Genomic DNA, 18,114 nt, shown 5'->3' with positions numbered 1-18,114 from the left:
TCTTCTTCTCCCCAAACACTGTGCTACCAAATCCTCTGAATTCCCTGAACCTCAAAATTCCAAGCATCACAGCCAGTGCCAGGGGTAAAACCTGAAGATGAGCACAGAGAAGGCCTCTGCCAGTGCTATGGTTCCCCTCTCAATAATAATAATAAATACTAATATTAATTAATATTGATTATAAGTTATTATTATTACAATAACAATCATTAAAAATTCTGCTGTCTGTAATTACGGAAAGTCTTTTTGCCAGGACTTCAAGTGCCTTCAAGGGATAGAGGGACCCCAAAAAGCAACCACCTGAGGCTGAAAAGAAAATAGAAGGCTATGGGGAAAAAAAACACCTTAATGTTTTGTCCACTCCGATGGGATTTGGAGGCATCTAGACAGTTTCTAGATGTCTTCTCAGTCACAAACCTAAAATTTATTTTACAGTCGTCATCAGGACAAAAGAAAATCTTAAAAGTCTCCTTCAGAAATACTGTTAAACAGGTAACTACTGTGTTTCCCCGAAAATAAGACCTAGCCGGACAATCAGCTCTAATGCGTCTTTTGGAGCAAAACTTAACATAAGACCCAGTCTTACTTTACTATAAGATCAGGTCTTATATAACATAACATAACATAACATAACATAACATAACATAACATAACATAACATAACATAACAAACATAACTTAATATAATATTGGGTCTTATATTAATTTTTGCTCCAAAAGACACATTAAAGCTGATTGTCCGGCTAGGTCTTATTTTTGGGGAAACACGGTATAACTTGCCCATTTGCCAGAAACACAATTTAACTAAACATAAAAAGTAGATAAACCAGTGACATTGTAGTATTATGTTTATTGAGTCAAGGCTAAAATTTTAGAAGAAAGCTATGAGATCTCTGTTTGCATCTATATATTACTTTTTATGCTTCTGTGTGTATATATGTATGCGTGTATATTAAGTTTATGATAAATTTTCTACATTTGGATGATAATACCAAATTAATTCATAAAATTCCTTAATGGAATTCCATTCAAATTGTCATAGAAGTAAATGAATGCTTCTATAAATTAAGTATTCCTAAAGCTCTCAGTAATATAAAAATAAATCCTTTTTTTAAAGAAAACCTTTATAGGAGTAATCTTTGGTAAATAAAGCCAGTTTTTCTTTTTTAATTTTGAGGAAAATAAAAGCAGACGTGTCTTCAGAGTTTTCTGCATTAACTGTCAATGCACAGATAAATTTTTGTCTCCCTAGTTTTAGTAATAGAACATGTTTATGTTATTTTTACTAGATGTTTAAGATTATAAAACTAGTAATCCACCCTAAAGAATAAATGAACATTAAAAGTGAGTTGTTTAATGCATGCCAAGCATAGCAATAAATTAAAAGAAAATAAAAGAAGAAAGAACCATACATTTAACTTTTTAGATTCTTTACTTGAGTGATTTTTTTTTTGAAATTGCTTAATTGTCAACAAGAAAAATAACTTAGGATGAGGGAGAAATGTAAAGTTATCATGTCAATTTGCAGAAATCACATGAGGTTTATTGGCATCTGCCAATACCTTCGTTTTCTTGTTATTATGTTAAAATTATATATATATATATATAATATCCACAGAAATAACCAAGATCTCTTATCAAAAGAACACTAACCAGACTTCAACGATGGTCATCTGAAGTCTTTTCTCATTCACAGACGTTATTTTTTGACATTGATTTTCTTTTCCTAAATATTTGTAGTTAGGTATGGGCATGTATGCTCCACGATTGCACCACTTGAAAAGTTTGTGACACACGAGATCAGTCAATTCAGTTTGCGAACTCATCCTAGAAAAAGTGCTCCATACCTCATTGCTGAATGTCACTACAGTCACCTTTGATGTACTCCCCTTGGGAAGCTATGCCCCAACGCCAGCACCTAGTCCACCCTTCAAAGCAATTTTGGAACTCTTTTTCTGGAATGGCCATCAGAACTGTTATCGTATTACCCTTGATGTCCTGAATGTCATCAAAATGTCTTCCTTTCAATATTTCCTTTATCTTCTGGTAAAGAAAGAAGTCATTGGGGGCCAGATCAGGTGAGTAGGGAGGGTGTTCCAATACAGTTATTTGTTTACTGGCTAAAAACTCCCTCACAGACAGTGCCGTGTGAGCTGGTGCATTGTCGTGATGCAAGAGCCATGAATTGTTGGCAAAAAGTTCAGGTTGTCTAACTTTTTCACACAGCCTTTTCAGCACTTCCAAATAGTCAACTTTGTTAACTGTTTGTCCAGTTGGTACAAATTCATAACGAATAATCCCTCTGATATCAAAAAGGCTAGCAACATCGTTGCAACAAGTTCACAAACTTAATTGTCTGACCTCTTTGCTGGACTTAGTATTTCCAGAAGTAATGAAAAATCTGATTTATTGATCAAACTACTAACTCAAATTCAGGCAGAACAAGAATTACATCCATGGAGCTGAGTTAACTAATGGAGATAATTACAATTTTTTATGCTTTGTTTGGAACATTGCTGGCATTAAATGTTTGTACTAGAATTAAGGAAACATTTATCTCTTAACCTACGTGCAACTTACATAAAATTGTAAAGTATATCTTTGTGACCTAAGGTGAAGCAATTATTTTTTCTGATCATTCATGAAATAAAAAAAACTCCATGAGTATTCTTACTTTTATGGCAATATAGTTATTTGCATAAGTTCGAAAATAATCTGTTTTCCTTGTAGCGGGACATAGCTGGAAATACGGGATGTATTACCGAGGCTGTGACTGGGTCTTTATATTGAGAATGAGGTGCATTGAATCAGATATGTCCTGACAACTTTAAGAGCTAAGATTCGCTTGGAGAAGTTAATGCTTATGAAGTGACCCCTAGAAAAACCAGCCTGTACCCGTCTTACTGGATTCCCGACCAGACAGGTCAGTGGGGCAATTTGCTTTCTGGCAGGCTCAGAAACCTCAGAATATTTAGGAGGTATTGAGAAGAGAGGAATTCATCCCAACCCATAAGCATGGCAGGCAAAAATCTGGTGGCAAGTTTCCCTTGACGTTTTACCCTCAGAGGCTTGGAAAAGCTTAATCCGAGATTCCTTATGAAAAGTTCCAGTAAAGCGAATTCAAGAGACCCATGTGGCCCATCACTAACTTGATGCTATTATGTAAACAGTGAAGCCAGTGAGACTAGACTTACCTGCAAACAAATTGGTCTGACTTTGATTCTCTTCAATAGGAAAGGTGAGAACGTTAGAGAGACGGATCGTTTCAAAAGAAAACTGTAGTGTACTCTTGTGGTTTTCTCTTGCGTGTTTGCAGTCTTTGACAGTTTGAATTCTCCTAGAGCCTCCAATATCTAGCTAGAATGTTCCAAATGAGTATTTCCAATTATTGTCTCTTCTGACTTGAAATCATTGAGAACTAAAGGTGTCCTTTTGCCAGAGCCCTGCACATTAAAGCTGGATGATACCCTGTTTCCCCAAAAATAGGACTGAGCCAGACAATCAGCTCTTAGGGAGCAAAAATTAATATAAGACCCGGTGTTATTTTACTATAATATTTACTATAGTACATTATATTATATTACATTTATTATATTTATTATATAAGACCTGGTCTTATATTATAGTAAAATAAGACCGGGTCTTATATTATTTTTCCTCCAAAAGACACGTTAGAGCTGATTATCCAGCTAGGTCTTATTTTTGGGGAAACGAGGTATGATATATCTCAAAGCAATCACCACAAAAGACTATGAACGAGCAACCTTCCTCCAGGTTGCTGTGTGGGCCACCCAGCACACTGACCCCTGATGTCAGCATCACAGACATTCACACTGGAAACCTCAGAATCCATTGGTTTGCCGCTGCTGTCCTCACTCCTCCAGGTAAAGATGCTTTGGGCCCAACAACTAGAAATCTTGACTGGCTGCCCTCTGGAGGGGAGGGAGGAGGAGGAGGAGGAGGAGGAGGGAGGGAGGAGGAGGGAGGGAGGAGGAGGAGGAGGAGGAGGAGGAGGAGGAGGAGGAGGAGGAGGAGGAGGAGGAGGAGGAGGAGGGAGGAGGGGAGGGGCCCTGGTTTTTAACATTAATCTGCTTTTCTTTTACTTTCTTAGAATCTCCCTTTCATTAAATGCCTGATGACTAACAACATCCAGCAAATACCCGCTATTACCACGACTCAACAGAAGATTCAGCCAATCCTTAATGAAAAAAAAAAAAAGGCAAGTGAAAAATAAATGGGCTCATATTGTTCAAAGGGCAGAAAAATGTTCCTGCTTTCCTTGAACATGAGGGGAGACTGACAAAGATTCCTTGTTTGAACAACTTCAGTCAAGCACCTGAACCATTCCTAGGACCATGTGCACTTTCTTGTAAACTCCTTATCAAGATCCTAGCTAAGCCAGTGTAGCAAGAGTTTCTCACCATCCATTTCTTTCTGTTGTTTTCTTTCATTTTTCTTTATTGGGTATATGAGGGAACAGTGTGTTTCTCCAGGGCCCGTCAGCTCCAAGTCGTTGTCCTTTAATCTAGTTGTGGAGGGCGCAGCTCACTGGCCCATGTGGGAATCGAACCAGCAACCCTGTTGTTTAGAGCTCATGCTCTACCCAACTGAGCCATCTGGCCGCTCATCTGTTGTTGTTTTTTTAATTAAATTTTATTGGGGTGACAATTGTTAGTAAAGTCACATAGATTTCAGGTGTACAATTTTGTAATACATAATCTATATATCACATTGTGTGTTCACCACCCAGAGTCAGTTCTCCTTCCATCACCATATATTTGATCCCCTTTTCCCTCATCTACCACCCCTTTGCCCCCTCACCCTCTGGTGACCACTAAACTATTGTCAGTGTCTATGAGTTTTTGTTTGTTTGTTTGTCTTGTTCCTTTGTTGCTTTCAGTTTTGTATCCCACATATCAGTGAAATCATATGGTTCTCTACTTTTTCTGTCTGACTTATTTCACTTAGCATAATAATCACAAGATCCATCCATGTTGTCGCAAATGGCACTATTTCATCTTTTCTTGTGGCAGAGTAGTATTCCATTGTGTACATATACCACATCTACTTTACCATCATCCATTTCCGGTCACCCTTGAATCTGATAGAGTTTCTCATTCTCCTCCATTCAGTGGGTGATGACAACTGACGGCCCATCTTCGGCCAGAATCCTGGTAGGTTGCTTTAGCCAGAAGCCCCTTCCCTTGATGTTTCCTATTAGTCATCTCCAGTGACCCCAAGGCTCCTTGACTATTAATTCCCACTTGCCCATGTTGTTTGTCTTTAGGATTAAACAAGGTTCTATACTGAGGTATCTTTCCCCTGTTATAATATTCCTAAATTAATCTGTTTTGACGGCTTTAACTACTGTCCAGCCATGGGTTCTCCAAGCTTAGGGTCCATCAAACCAGCAAGCACAATACGTCCCTTTCTTGTCTGTTGTTGATTCAGAAGCATGAGGATCCCAGTGTAATCGGGTGGCTTCCTAATTTCCGGTTCAGGAAAATCGTTCTTCTATCTCCTGGTGGAAGCATTCCTTCTTCTGGAACTAAGACCTCCAGGTCAACAGAGCATAACCTTGCAGGATCCAGAAGCACCGTGCTGCCAGCGGGCACTGAGGGGACGTGGTGACTGGTGTCCCTCCCCGTTCCACCCCTCGGTTCCTGAACACCTGAACCCTGTCTGTTAGAGCAACATTACTATGTCCTGGATGCTAAGTCACCACCAGTCTCCTGGAGAGCCTTGCCACATCTGGTTGGCACTGCCCCTGAGTCTTCCAAAGGCCCCCATGCTGCTGTGTCATGCCAGCTGCTCCGCAATCGTGGGAACACGGTAAAACGGTAACTTCCATGACTGTGGGCCCATGGCCATTCTTCCCTTGCTGTGATATGAGCTCCATAATCCAATGCAATGCTGAGTGAAGCATTGTGACAGTAGATAAGGCGTTGAGTGTGGATAAAGCAGTGACAGTGGGTAAGGCGGTGACAGTGGGTAAGGCGGTAACAGTGGGTAAGGCAGTCGTCAATCCGTGATGGCAGGTTTGGCAGTAGCATTGCAGGCAGGCAAGGTGAATTTGTACCAAGGTGAAGTGTCTATTCCAGGGCCGTCAAAATGCTGCTCCTTCCATGAGAGGAGAGGGTCAGTGCAGTCAGTCTGTCACCAGGGAGCTGGGTCCTCACCCTGTGGGATGCAGGTACTGGCAGCTGCTGGCAGGTTGGACATGCAGCCTTGCTGAGTGCAAGTAGTAGTGCTAAACCCATTCCTAATTTCTGTCCAGGCATCCACAAATGCTTTGTGCCAAGTCTGCTGGAAAATGACATGGATGGCCGGGGAAAGAGGGTGACTGGTGTCCACTGACTTATCATCCTGTCCACATGGTTATTGAAGCCCTCCTCTCCTGAGGTCTCCCCTGGGTGAGCATTCACACGGGGCATAAAATCTTCAAATACATTTGCCCATTGATACTGTCCGCAGAGATATTTCCCAATTTTCATGGTCATCACCTTTTCAGTCATGTTCTTTTCAAGTCCCTGAGCATCAAGACAAGGCATTGGCCATGAACCAGGATATAATCACATTTCTGGCATTTACTTCTTCCAAGCAAAGTGAACAGCCAGGTGCACCAGCCGAAGTTCCACTCACAGGGAGGGTTTTCCATCATTGCTGGCCTCCAAATGTGCCCCAGAGAGGGGCTGCAGGGCTGCAGCTCTCCACTTACAGGGCCTGCATTCATGCAAAACCAGCATGGGACCAGGCCTACAATGTTGCCTCCTATGTCAGCTGGTACGAGGTCATTGTCCATGAGGGCATGGGTGCAGGTTGGAGGAGACAGGCGGTAACATAAGGTCGTAGAAGTAAGGACATAAAAATTTTGGCCTCTTCTTCATGTGACGTACTTGTGGCCTGATCACATACATGCCATTTCCATTTCAAGATGAAGTTTCTCTGCACTCTCAACTTTAAGACTTGGTGGGGAAGAAAGCACCCCGTGCCTGAGGGGCAGCTTGTCTCATGGTGACTTTGTGTTCTGTGTTCAAAAATTCAGTTGTGGTCCAAAAGCAGAGTGTGTATCTGTAGGTTATAGCAGGACCCGACTGCAACACCCTAAAAGACTGCCTCCACTTCACCTGTAAGGGTTGCCAAAGTGCAAACAAAATCCCGACCTGTCAGTACAACGTCTAGAGCGATGGGGTCCACTGGGTCATGTGGCCCAAGGGGCAGAGCAGCTCTCGCACAGCAAGTTGGGCCTTTTGCAGAACCTTCTCTTGTTCTGGACTCCACTCAAAACTAACAGCTTTTCAGTTCATTGAATAAATAGGCCAGTGAAATGCACCCAGGTGACAAAAAAGTCGCCTCAGAAAGCCAAGGACGCCCTGTAGGCATTGTACCTCTGACTTGGTCAGGGGAGAAGCTGGGTGCAAAAACTTATCCTCTACCTTTTTTATTATTATTATTTTAATTTTTAGTTTTATTTATTTATTTGTTTTTTAAGGAGGGCACAGCTCACAGTGGCTCATGCGGGGATCAAACCGGCAACCTCAGTGCTATCAACACCGCGCTCTAACCACCTGAGCTAACTGCCCACCCCTATCCTGCACCATAAAAGAGGCATCTGAGCAACCCCAGAACCTTGGACTCCTAGAAATTTCACTGAGGTTGAAGATCATTGAAATTTAGTCGGATTTACTTCATACCCTCTGGCACACAGATGATTCTAGAGAATCATCACCAGTGATTCTGGAGAAGTTGCCGTTTCTGCTCACTGGGTTCAACATAATGGCATCAGTGAAATGGACCATTGTGCAATTTTTTGAAAGGGAAAGGTGACCAAGATCTCTGAAAAAACTGAAATTTGGTGACACAGGTCTGGAGAATGAATACGTCTCTGAAGTGGAACAGTGCAGTATCACATTAGCCCTTGAAAGGACATGTTTCTGTGGGGCTTATGCACAGGTTGAGAAATGGCTATTTATAGAGCAGGAGCTGCATTATGGGGACCATGGAATGCACGAGTTTGCTCAAGCAATGGAACCACATCTGACAGAGAAGCTGCACCAGGGTCACCAATTGGAGAAGCTCCACCATGATCCTCAGAGGTCCAGCCGTTACCACACATGCTCTGTGAAAGAGCTGACTGTGGGTGGGGTGGGCCTCTCACCCTGCATCTGCCTTTCCTGGGTGGGAGCAAGAATCTGCAAAAACCCCGGGGTGACTTCCTGTTGTCCTAGGTTGTGGTAGTTCTAATGCTTGCATTGTCCTTTCTCCACTGTAACAGCCCTAGCTACTCAGATCAGGGAACCAGTAAGGGAATACTGACACCTCCTAAGTGTTCCTAGAACTGCAGGAGTAACTGGAGGATGATTTCAGAGACCCCGTGGGCCCACTGTGGGGCAGACCTGGGCTAAAACCACATGGATTAGCTGACCTCCCATAAGCCCCTACTCTGACCAGAGCGAGCACTGGTGACATTTCGTGTCTTTGGGGAAAGTGTCACTTGAGAACTAGTGTCCAGTGGTCCCTGAAAGTTCTGATTAGTTTCTTACCCCCCATGCCCAGTTGCCCTGATAGAAAGAAGTGGGTCCCTTTGAGTAAGTATAACTCTTGTTTAGTGTAATGGGATCCTTCCTCGAGGGGGCCTGGTCTCCCCTTCATTCAAGGAGTTCTGTCTGTAAACTGTACCAAGTCAGGGCATTGACAGAGGGGCAGACTCACTACTTCTATGATTCACGTTACTTTCATTCACTTGACCTGTAAGTTTTCTGCTTACATAAAACAAGTAAGACTTGACTAAGTTTTCAATCTTCTTCACTTCTAGGAACACCTGGATTAACGAGCAGACGCCATAAGGCTGTGGGTCAGAGGGTTACGGCTCTGCCTGGACTCTGTCCATTGCAGCCACTACACCTGCCTTGCCTCTGGTGGTTGGGTGAAGCCCCTAGGCACCTGCCTCGCTGTGATCCAGCTGCTTCGACGGCCTGTACATTCTCCTACTGAGTAGCTACCAGCCCACTTGAAGGTTGGGTCTACAGAGAACAGCAACATTAGATATCTTCAAGGATGCTGGGGCTCCAATCCCTAATTTATTTCTCAAAATACCGGTGGAACATATGTCTCCTGGACAGTCCCAGTGTGGGTGAGTAGGTCTTCAATGACAAATCCACTCTAACATTCCTTCAATCCCTTTCTTTACATTAAACCGAAGGAGATCAGGCATTTCCATTTCACTTAACGTAGGTCATTGTTTGATCCAGATTTCAGCTCAACAACCCAACAGACTGTAAGTGGCCTGTCTAATCTGCAAACATGGAGCAGAATCTCTGCTTCATGGGCCCAGAATGATGTCCTGGGCCTGACTCACCTCAGGTTCTGCCATCGTCATCCCACACCCCCAATAGTCATTCCCATGTGCATTCCCCAGACAGCTGCTTGTATAAATTAGAAAACCCAAGTACTTCTTCTGGAGTGTGGCACACCTCCTCCTGGCTCACACTTTGTACCTCACGTTTAGGTGCCTGCTGGGACTCGAGTCTAGTTATAGATGGCAGCTGCCTCGGGAGTGGCTGTTACCATGTTTTTCACACCATGCAGCATTCATCCCTCAGGTGGTGACACCATTGCAGTTGGGATGCTGTTGCAACTTGTGTTGGGAAGGTCTCTTCCACTGCGGGTGATGAGACCACTTGCTCTGGCAAAGAAGTCTCATCATCATTAGCAGCTTGACAACCCCAGGTCCATAATGGGCATCCCACATGTCCCACCCCAATAAATGGAGGATAGCCCCTCACAATCAGTTTCCTGGTTTAGGTGCAGAAACCCTCCTGGTATGGGAATGCAACTTGCTGAGATTTCTCCAATCACCGTTTGGTTGGTAGCAGCTTCAACCCGGACAGGAGATAAGACTCTTACTCAGGGAACATCTAGATGTGCTTAGGTCACTGACGCCAGGCTTGAGCTGAGACTTCAAATCCCGAAGCTTATCCTTGTCTTTCACCACTTAGTCCAAAACATTAGGAGAAACCAACCAATGTCATTATGTTCAGTTTTCCAAGATGTCCGAGTGTATCACGTGTGGTTACTTATCTCCTTCCCTGTTCTAAGTTGTTGAGTAAAAATACTCGAAGCCGATATTTTGTGTATCTCCATAAAACAATTCACAATTAGTGTTCTGTTCACTAAGGGAAACAGAGTCATTAGCTTCTTTAAATATAATCAAATTAACAACTGCGGGATCCCCAAAACCAATCCAGAAAGTCATATCAAATCCTGTTCCTTAGAACCACTCTTTATTCCAAAATCTGAGTCAGCATTCTTCAGAAAAATAAAACTCATAGGTAGGTAGATAATAATAATCACATAGACAGATAGACAGATACAAGATGGATAGATAGATAGATAGATAGATAGATAGATAGATAGATAGATAGATAATAGACAGACAGGTAGATAGATATGAGGACATTTATTATAAAAATTGCCTCAGGTATTATGGACAGAAGTCTTACCTCATGCCTTCTGCTAGCTGAACAACCAGGACAGAAGGTGGTGTAATTCAGTCTGACTCCAAAGGACTGAGAACCAGGTGAACCAATGGTATAACTATTTGTCTCAAGCCGAAGGCCTGGGAACTAGGGGGCCCTTTGTGTACAAATTGGCAACAGACATATGAAAAGATGCTCAACATCACTAATCATCAGAGAAATGCAAATAAAAACCACAATGAGATATCACCTCACCCCAGTCAGAATGGCTGTCATCATCAACAAGACAAACAGCAACAAGTGTTGGAGAGGCTGTGGAGAAAAAGGAACCCTCATACACTGTTGGTGGGAATGCAAACTGGTGCAGCCGCTATGGAAGGCAGTGTGGAGGTTCCTCAAAAAATAAAGACTAGAATTACCATATGATCCAGCAATTCCACTTCAGGGTATTTTTCTGAAGAAATCCAAAACACTAATTTGGAAAGACATATACAACCCGTGTTCTTGCAGCATTATTTACAATCGTCAAGATGTGAAAGCAACCTAAGTGCCCATCAATAGACAATTGGATAAAGAAGAGGTGATACATATATACAATGGAATATTATTCAACCATAAAAAATGAGTTTACAGCCATACCACCCTGAACATGCCCAATCTCGGAAGCTCAGCAGGGTCGGGCCTGGTTAGTACTTGGATGGGAGACCACCTGGGAATACCGGGTGCTGTAGGCTGAAAAAAAAAAAGAAATCTTACCATTTGTTACAACATGGATGGACCTAGACGGTATTATGCTAAGTGAAATAAGACAGAGACAAATACCATATAATTTCACTTATATGTGGAATCTAAAGAACAAAATAAATGAACAAACACAACAGAAACAGACTCATAGATACGGAGAACATTTTGATGGTTGCCAGACGGAAAGGGAATTTTGCAGGGCTGCATGAAAAGGGGAAGGGATTAAGAAGTACAAACTGGTATTTACAAAATAATCATAAGGATGTAAAGTACAGCATAGGGAATATAGTCAATAATATTGTAATAGCTGTGTATGTCAGGTGGGTACTAGACTTATCAGGGGGATCACTTCGTAAGTTATATAAATGTCTAACCCCTATGTTGTACACCTGAAACTAATATAAAATTGTATATTAACTATAACTTCAAAAAATAAAATTTTAATTTTAATTTTTAAAAATGCATATGCCTCTAGAAAATTATAAAATGGTATATCCATAAATTTGCTACAGAATGATAGCACGTGCCAGAGAGTTAACAATTGCTTACTGTTTGAGTTTCTCTGTCTAGAAAGAAGAATATTGGTTAAATGTTCTAATTCATACATGTAAATGAAACCACCATGACTAGTGAAGGTAAAGAAGAAACCTCTAATGCGGAAACAGTAAGACATGTCTTTGTTCAGGAAAGGTATGAGGAAAGTGTTTTTCTAAAGGGAAAAAGAGTGGGTTTGCCCTAAAGGGAATGGATGGTTGTTTGAGAATGAGAAAGAAGACAAGAGTAAGACAAAACCTTAATAGATATAATACAAAAAGTTGCATAAGAATAGTGAAAAATAAATGTAGACAAGTAATCTCATCTTGAATGCTCAAACATGACTACGATTGAGATATATATGTATACGATTTTTTAATTTAACCTTACAATTAATAGTACACTGATGCAAAACTAGACTTGGTTCTCTCTCTCTGCTACAGAAACAAAGTTTACTTAGATTAGTGGTTCTCTTTTTTTAAAATTAAAGTTTATTGGGGTGACAATAGTAGTAAAGTTACACAGGTTTCAGGTGTACAATTCTGTAACACATTATCTACATATCACATTGCGTGTTCACCACCCAGAGCCCAGTTCTCCTTCCATCACCATATATTTGATCCCCTTTACCCTCATCCACCACCCCCTGCCCCCTTACCCTCTGGTAACCACTGAACTGTTGTCTGTGTCTATGAGTTTCTCTTAATAAGAAATTGTTATAGATGATGTAATACAGAATTGTACACCTGAAATCTATGTAATTTTACTAACAAATGTCACCCCAATAAATAAATAAAAAATAAGAAATTGTAAAAACGTTTTCCGTTACCTAGAAAGTACACTGCCAGGGAAACCAAGATGCTGTGACTTCAAATAGTTTCCTGCACTTCATGGAATATTTATCAGGTAACTGATTACTTAGGAAACTATCTTCTAAATATTAAAATAACTCGATGTTTTACAACTATGCAACTTTCTGTATTTGCCCTTAAAATCTTTTGTCTGTTAAAGATGGTTAAAGGGATAAATAAGTTGGCTTTCCCAATGACTGTAACCCTGTTTAATCGTGTTCAAACTTTCGACGTTTTTGACACCTTCCCAAAATCAAATTCTAAACAGAGTCTTGTTTCGTCTTAAATTAACTTGGAGGTTTCCCAGAGTGCCTCTGAACAATCTCAACTATTTTGTCTCTCATCAAGGTGATATGCTAAACTAATTACATTTATTTTGTATGTTAAATTACATGGGGAGCATTGTCAAGTAAGAAGCAGTGCCAAACCTTCTTAGGTTGTATATGTGTGGATATATGTCACTAATACAGGTATTGCAGAAATTGTGCAAAGTTCATAGAAACGTGTCAGTACCCTGTCATCCAGTTACTATGTTGTATGCCACAGAAGTTACTAATTTACTTGTCCAATGAACTGTCATCAGAAGTTTAACCATGGCCTTCTATGTCATCATCTGTCATTCACATAGTTTCGTTTTGTTTTTGCTTTGGTTCTTCTCTGTGTTTACAATAAGCTGCAGGTGTGAATCCTGCATGCTGGCAGAACTAATAACGTTGAAACCATGTCTCTGGACTAAATATGAATTTTCAGAAGTAATGAAGAAGCTGATTCATAAAGCTACCAACATAAGACTAAGCAGAATTAATTGCATGGGGCTTAATGAACTGATGAGGACAATTATACTTTTTAAAATAATCTTGTTTAAGCATTACTGAGTTTTTATTGTTTTGTTTTCCATAGAGAAGAAAAACTTTTTCTCTTAAGTTACCTGTAACTTACAGCAATTTGGTAAAGTATGACTTTGTGAACAAAGATAAAACAATTCTTTTTTCTCCCTAACTAACCCCTCTAGAATTTGAAGACTCTTAGCAACGATTCGTATTTTTATGGCAATGTAGTTACTTACAGGACCCAATTCAAAACATTGGTTATATTCCAATGCTTTGAATTAAATGTCCTATTTGCGAATTAAGTACATGGAATGATACGATCAGACAACTTTACGGAACTAAGGTTGACTTTAAGAAGCCATACTTAGGGGTTAGTTCAGTTGGTTAGAGCACAGCGCTCTTAACAACAAGGTTGCCAGGTCGATACCCACATGAGCCAGAGTGAGCTGCACCCTCCACAACTAGATTGAAACAATTACTTGACTTGGAGCTGACGGGTCCTTGAAAAACACACTTAAAATAAATAAAAGTTTTTTTGTTTTTTTTTAAAAAGCCATGCTTATAACTGACCCCACCAAAAACAACATCAGCAACAACCACCACCACCACCCAGCTTGAACCTGTCTTACAGGGTTTCTACCTTAAAAGTTTGTAAGGAAATTTACTTCCTGGCAGGACCAGAAATCTCAGGATAATTTTTGGATCCTTAGAAGAGAAGAGAGGACTTTACCTAAATATGTAGATATTGCAGGTAACATCTGGCGTGTTTTCTGCTTGGTTTCCTAGCCTTGAGAGACTTGGAAAAATCCAATCTGAGATTCCTTTTGGAAAGTTCCAGCAAAGCAAACACAAAAGACACAGGAAATCAATCACTATCCTTGCTGCACTTACTTAAATAATCTCACTATGTTTGTCTAGACTTTGCAAAATAATTAGTCTTGCTTTGATTATCTCTGATTGAATGGTGATAACTATAGAGAGAAAAATCATGTTTCATTGGGAAACTCTGCTGTAACCTTGTATGTTCTGTCTTGCATCTTTTCCCAGTCCTGACAAATCCTCAAGTCTTCTAGTTCCCGCCCCCACCCCATCCCCACTGTCTAGCTACGACTCTTCAAAATAATGTTTCCATTTTTTTCCCTTCTTACATGGAGTCATTAAGAAGTAAAAATGTCCTTGTCCCTAAACCCTGAAAGCTGAAGCTGGATGATGTTATGTAAACTGCAAGGAAATCACCACAGATCACGTGGACAAAGTCTCTGCTTGTTGCTGGATGGGACACTCAGAAGCTCACCTGGACACCAATGCCACCACCACGGAAAATCAAACTGCAAACCAGGAAAATCCAGCAGATTGCTGCCACTGTATACACCCACCGTCTAACGATGCTTTGAGCCCATCTAGAAATACTCTCATCAGGTTTTCCTCTGGAATCGGAAACTCGCTTCATATTGATCTTTGTTTCTGTTTTATTTTCGTAGAAATGTTTCCCCATTAAATGTCTGATGGGGAAACAATACTGCACACCCTCCGCTGCCAAATCTCAACAGAGAATTCACAAGATCCTAATGAACAAAAGACAACTGGACAAAACTGGACTTACGTTATTCTAAAGAAAGAAGAATGTCTCTTCTTTTCCTGAACAAGAAGGCGACTGACAAAGGTACTTCTAAAAATATTTTTATTGTTAAACTTATTAGGGAAATGTTGGTTAATAACATGATATGAATTTCAAGTGTACCACTTTATAATACGACATCTGCATACTATCGTGTGCTCACCACCAAAAGTCTAGTCTCCAGTCGCTAGGTATGTGACCCCCGTTACCCTTTTCGTCCTCCCCCACCCCCTTGCCCTCAGGGCACCACCATTCTGTTGTCTATATCTGTGACTTTGATTCTTGTTTGATATCCCACATGTGAGGGAAACTGCAGAAGTGTCATCTTGTCTACCTGATGGCTGACTTCCTCCTCCATGAGGTCACACTGTGCTAAGCATCGCAGTAGACACAATTTTCTTCACGATTTTTGGCCCATTGGTCGGTATCTATCCATGTACCTCTTCCCTCAGTTTTATTATCAATGATTTTCCACTCATGGTCCTTTCAAATCCCCGATCATAGATCCAAAGTATTGGCCAGAGCCTACGAATTAGCATATAATTGCATATCTGGCCATATTTTAAAAAAATTTTTATTAGTTTCAGGTGTACAAAACAATGTAATAGTTAGACATTTACACCCCTCACAAAGTGATAACCCCCTCCCCCAATCTATTACCCCTCTGACATCATATGTAGCTGATACAGTTCCGCTGACTCTATTCCCTATGCTGTACTCCACATCCTGTGACTATATATATATATATATGAATATATATATATTCAATTATAATTTACATTCAGTATTATTCAGCTTCAGGTGTACACAGCGCAGTGGTCAGGCATCTAGACAGTCCATGAAGTGATCCCCCTGATAAGTCCAGTGCCCATCTGACACCCTACAAAATCTTTACAACATTATTGATTATAGTCCCCAAACTGTCTTTCGTATCATATCCCCGTGGCTATATTGTGACTACTAATCTGTACTTTCTAATCCCTTCACCTTCTCCCTCATCCCTCATTTTTCCTTCTAGCAAAGTGAATGATGAGGTGACCTGCCCACCGGGAGGGTTTTGCTTATCCACTGCCCTTTACGAATGTCACACAGTGGTCTGTGGTGCTACAGCTGTCCAATTTCTGGTGATGCCTCCACATCATGCTAAATGGCCTGTTAACCGAGATCACATCATTCCTTCCTCTGTCAGCAGAGCACCCCCATGTGCCATGGGCTGTGGGCTGAGAGAGATGCCCTGGAGAGCAGCAGGACCCAGGGCATTTGGGCCACAACTTACTGTAACTCCTTTGTGCCTTCAGAGCCTGCCTCGGTCCCGGCATGGACATGCCACACTCATTTGGTGATGTCATATTGCTGTGAAGACCAACTGTGTGACTCCATGGGTCAGAGAACACCCAGGTCATAATGGACAGTGCAGGTTACATGGTAACTCAGTGGCCCATGGGTAAGCATCTCATCTCTGAAACCAACGCAGCACTTTAGAACAAATCACAGCCCGTTTGGAGGGGCGGTGACAGCCCCTTCCCCTGAATGTTGGCCCCTCCTACACTGTGACTCACCTACAGATCCACCAAAGGCCCCAAACAGAATCTCTGTCTGCCAGTGAAACTTCTAGAAACTTCTAGAACCATCAAGTCTGCTGCAATGTATGGTCCAAGTCATAGAGCAGCTGGCACAGCAGCCTGGCCCGTCTCCTTCTCTCGGCCCCACTCCAAATGAGCAGCTTTCAGGTCACTCTATAGGCGGCCGGGGAAACATGCTCAGCTGAGGATATAGATATCTGCCTCCCGTCCCTCCAGTTTGGTTGTAGGAGGGGCCGCATGCCACAACTTATCCTTCCCTTTGAAAGGGATACCTGACATGCTTACTGCCACTGGGCCCCTAAATATTCACTGGGTTCAAGGCCCCTGAATCTTAGTCAGATTTATTCTGCACCTGCTGACACCCCAAAGTGTACTAATAAGAATTTTAGGGGCCGGCCTGGTGGCTCAGGCGGTTAGAGCTCCATGCTCCTAACTCCGAAGGCTGCCGGTTTGATTCCCACGTGGGCCAGTTTGTTCTCAACCACAAGGTTGCCGGTTCAACTCCTCGAGTCCCGCAAGGAATGGTGGGCTCCGCCCCCTGCAACTAAGATTGAACACAGCACCTTGAGCTGAGCTGCCGCTGAGCTCCTGGATGGCTCAGTTGGTTGGAGCGCGTCCTCTCAACCACAAGGTTGCTGGTTCGACTCCCGCAAGGGATGGTGGACTGTGCCCCCTGCAACTAGAAAACGGCAACTGGACCTGGAGCTGAGCTGCACCCAACACAACTAAGACTGAAAGGACAACTTGAAGCTGAACGGCACCCTCCACAACTAAGAATGAAAGGACAACAACTTGACTTGGAAAAAAGTCCTGGAAGTACACACTGTTCCCCAATGAAGTCCTGTTCCCCTTCCCCAATAAAATCTAAAAAAAAAAAAAAAAAAAAAAGAATTTTAGAGTAGAGCTGGCCCCGCCTGCTAGGTTAAGTCATCATTGTGATGGAATAGCTGGGTTTCCTGAGGGAGTGACCAGAATCAAAATCTCTGCCAACTGATTGTGACCCGGGGCTAAAGAGGTGATACACTAGAGGGGACAGAGTAGGGGTGTATCACTGGCCTTGGGGCTGAGAGAGAACAGCTGTGATTGGCCTTTGGGTACACGTGGAGGAAAAGTCGTTTGCCAGAGAGGCAGCTGCATACACGTTCCAGGGCACTTGTGAATTTGCTCAAAGAACCAAACCGCATTGACGCAGCAGCAGCAGTTAGAGTCACCGGTAGGTTGAGCTTGCGACACTGCACTGTCATTCTGTAAATTTTGTCTGTCCTTTGCACAGGCCAAGTGAAGGAGATGTGACGGAAACTAGCCTCCTGCATCGTTCAAATCCTTGGGGTACAGATGTCTGCAACCCACCCTGGTACAGTCACGGGAGGCGACGTCCTCTTTGTGTGCTCCTTTTTCTTTCTGTACTGCTGCTTGCGAAGGAAGACACTTCCCTGCAGTACCAGGTCAGGAAAATACAAGCAATGATTTATCAAG

The 18,114-nt window shown here is 42.0% G+C and overlaps 1 long non-coding RNA gene and 1 pseudogene across 1 annotated transcript in view; both read left to right on the top strand.

Annotated features, from left to right (window-relative positions):
• LOC109459032 (uncharacterized) overlaps positions 1-18,114 on the top strand; it is a 51,168-nt gene extending 33,054 nt beyond the window's left edge. The window contains exons 13-20 of the long non-coding RNA XR_012491475.1: positions 2,731-2,923; positions 3,775-3,884; positions 4,112-5,174; positions 5,502-5,840; positions 7,493-8,228; positions 8,816-9,133; positions 14,919-15,100; positions 16,354-18,114. This is a non-coding gene — a long non-coding RNA (uncharacterized LOC109459032). The remainder of the gene's footprint in view (positions 1-2,730; positions 2,924-3,774; positions 3,885-4,111; positions 5,175-5,501; positions 5,841-7,492; positions 8,229-8,815; positions 9,134-14,918; positions 15,101-16,353) is intronic.
• LOC141568398 (5S ribosomal RNA) lies at positions 11,104-11,212 on the top strand (annotated as a pseudogene).

The sequence above is a fragment of the Rhinolophus sinicus genome, linkage group LG13 (assembly GCF_036562045.2).
Source record: "Rhinolophus sinicus isolate RSC01 linkage group LG13, ASM3656204v1, whole genome shotgun sequence".
Lineage (NCBI taxonomy): Eukaryota > Metazoa > Chordata > Mammalia > Chiroptera > Rhinolophidae > Rhinolophus > Rhinolophus sinicus.
The sequence above is the reverse complement of the archived record's forward strand: the minus strand, read 5'-3'. Positions and strand labels throughout refer to the sequence as shown.